Source organism: Nannobrachium achirus, assembly GCF_963921795.1.
Source record: "Nannobrachium achirus genome assembly, chromosome: 4".
NCBI classification, from domain to species: Eukaryota; Metazoa; Chordata; class Actinopteri; order Myctophiformes; family Myctophidae; genus Nannobrachium; species Nannobrachium achirus.
The window spans coordinates 19,857,477-19,860,565 of record NC_137813.1 but is presented as its reverse complement, the minus strand read 5'-3'; the positions used below and the strand labels follow the sequence as shown (position 1 = coordinate 19,860,565).

The window sequence follows — 3,089 nt, the reverse complement described above, 5'->3', positions numbered from 1 at the left end:
CAATCATCCTTGGCTGCACCGTTATGTTTGCAGTTTGCACAGTACTTTGTTTTCCACCAGGTGTCAGACTATTTTACACAGACACTTCTAATCCCAGCACAGTAACTACAGCACAGCTATTTCTGACACTTTTACATTATCAGGCTATTGAAGGAATACGGTTGTAATTTTAATTTGAATAATAATAACCTCGAGGCTACAATAGTACATGCATACCGGGAAAGTAATAATTTGATTTAATTTACAGCATTGTGATAAACATATCAGTTCATTTCATATCAGTTATTCATTATGAATGAAATTCCAGGAAGCCATTTATGAGTAATAGAACTTTAGAATGGTAAAATACCAAGTTAGAATCACTTAATTGTACAATCAACTTTAATACTTACGTATATTGAAATGTATATCATTTGATTTAAAATCATAGAGATGATAAGCCTATGTTGTTCTGTACTGTAATATTTTTATATCAATCAATATAAGTTGGTCGGGAGTGGAATATAACTCATGTATTACATAATACATAATAAAGACAATAATGTATACATTGTTTGAATGGTTTCATGTTTCTAATATTCCCTTCGTTCTTTTCTAGGTATTATTCAAAATGTCTGCAAAAGGTGTTGCTATTGGCATTGACCTGGGAACCACCTACTCCTGTGTGGGGGTTTACCAGCATGGCAAAGTAGAAATCATTGCCAATGACCAGGGCAACAGGACCACCCCCAGCTATGTGGCTTTCACAGACACTGAGAGACTCATTGGAGACGCAGTCAAGAACCAGGTGGCTATGAACCCCTCCAACACTGTGTTTGATGCCAAGAGACTGGTTGGCAGAAAGTTTGATGATGCAGTGGTGCAGTCAGACATGAAGCACTGGACATTTAAGGTGGTGAGTGATGGAGGAAAGCCCAAAGTTCAGGTGGAATACAAGGGGGAGAACAAATACTTCAACCCAGAGGAGATCTCCTCCATGGTCCTGAAGATGAAAGAGACTGCTGAGGCCTACCTGGGCCAGAAGGTGAACAATGCTGTCATCACAGTCCCAGCTTACTTCAACGACTCACAGAGGCATGCTACAAAGGATGCTGGAACCATTGCAGGGCTGAATATACTGAGAATAATCAACGAGCCGAATGCAGCCGCCATCGCTTACGGACTAGACAAAGGCAAGTCAGCTGAACACAACGTCCTAATCTTTGACCTGGGTGGGGGCACCTTCGACGTATCCATCCTGGCGATCGAGGACGGCATCTTTGGGGTGAAGGCTACAGCTGGAGACACTCACCTGGGTGGGGAGGACTTTGACAATCGCATGGTCAACCACTTTGTGGAGGAGTTCAAGAGGAAATACAAGAAGGACATCAGCCAAAACAAGAGAGCTCTGAGGAGGTTGCGCACAGCTTGTGAGAGGGCTAAGAGAACCCTGTCCTCCAGCTCTCAGGCTAGCATTGAGATTGACTCTCTTTTTGAGGGCACTGACTTCTACACCTCCATCACCAGGGCTCGCTTTGAGGAGATGTGCTCTGACCTTTTCAGGGGAACATTAGAGCCTGTGGAAAAAGCCCTTAGAGATGCCAAAATGGACAAGGCACAAATTAATGACATTGTCTTGGTTGGAGGCTCCACCAGAATCCCCAAAATCCAGAAACTCATGCAGGATTTCTTCAACGGCAGGGAGCTGAACAAGAGTATCAACCCAGATGAGGCGGTGGCTTATGGAGCTGCCGTCCAGGCTGCCATTCTGTCAGGCGATACATCAGGAAACGTTCAAGACCTGTTGCTGCTGGATGTGGCACCTCTGTCCCTGGGCCTTGAGACAGCTGGAGGAGTCATGACAGCCCTTATTAAACGAAACACCACCATCCCCAGGAAAGAGAGCCATGACCAAGGACAACAATCTTCTGAGCAAGTTTGAGCTGTCAGGAATCCCACCTGCTCCTAGAGGGGTTCCTCAGATCGAGTTCACCTTTTACATCGATGCCAATGCATCTTGAAAGTGTCTGCAGTGGATAAAAGTACAGGCAAAGAGAACAAAATCGCCATTACCAACGATAAGGGCCGGCTCAGCAAAGAAGAGATCGAGAAGATGGTGCAGGATGCTGACAAATACAAAGTTGAAGACGACCTTCAGAGGGAAAAGATTGCTGCTAAGAACTCCCTGGAATCCTACACCTTCAACATGAAGAGCAGTGTGCAGGATGACAACGTGAAGGGGAAGATCAGTGAAGAAGACCAGAAGAAGGTCATTGAGCAGTGTGATCAGGCCATAGCCTGGCTGGAGAACAACCAGTTGGCTGAAAAAGAGGAATACCAGCATCATCAGAAAGAGCTGGAGAAAGTGTGTAGCCCCATCATCAGCAAGTTGTATCAGGGAGGAATGCCAGCAGGCAGCTGCAGACAGCAGTCCCAGGGCCCAACCATTGAGGAGGTTGACTAAAATGGACTTAGAAACAGAAGAAAAGAAAAAAGACGATAATGCTTACTGTACTTACACTCAATATCTGTGACTATAAGTGGTTGCCCATGGTGTATTTGTGTTTTATTGATCATGGACATTCACTGTCTATTAATTATATACACATGTATATGTTTGCCAGACCCATGAAATGGGTAGGCCTACATAAGCAAATGTCGGTCTGTCCGGGTTTTCTATATAAAGGGTATATATGATGATGACATGATGATGACATGCCTACAAAAGGCATGATGTCATAAATGATGATGACAGACAGGGGGTCTGGCACAACCAGGTTGACCTGGTCTAGTTTTATTTACAGTATGCATTGCTGGTCATTGCATTAAAATGTGAAATTGAATATTTCTGGTGGTCTTTTGAATAAAAAAATATATATTTTTATCATTTATAATAATCATTTTGTCACATTTTCATTTAGTTAAAATCACCAGAAAGCTTTAGAACGACAAGAGATGTGAATAAAGCTTTTGTTTTATTAGCTCTAGTTAGAAGATTTTCTTGATATCTATCTGAAACCCAACCAAAGGAGTTCGTAGAGTAACTCAACAATTTCAGTCACCATCTGAAATTGATGAGCACAAGATGAAGAGTGACTCAAACAGACTTG

The 3,089-nt window shown here is 42.9% G+C and overlaps 1 pseudogene across 1 annotated transcript; it reads left to right on the top strand.

Moving 5' to 3' along the window:
- The first annotated feature begins 610 nt into the window (after positions 1 to 610).
- On the top strand, positions 611 to 2,443 carry LOC308283456 (heat shock 70 kDa protein-like; annotated as a pseudogene). Its single transcript has one exon. The product of its transcript is annotated as a heat shock 70 kDa protein-like (transcript).
- Positions 2,444 to 3,089: the final 646 nt, after the last annotated feature.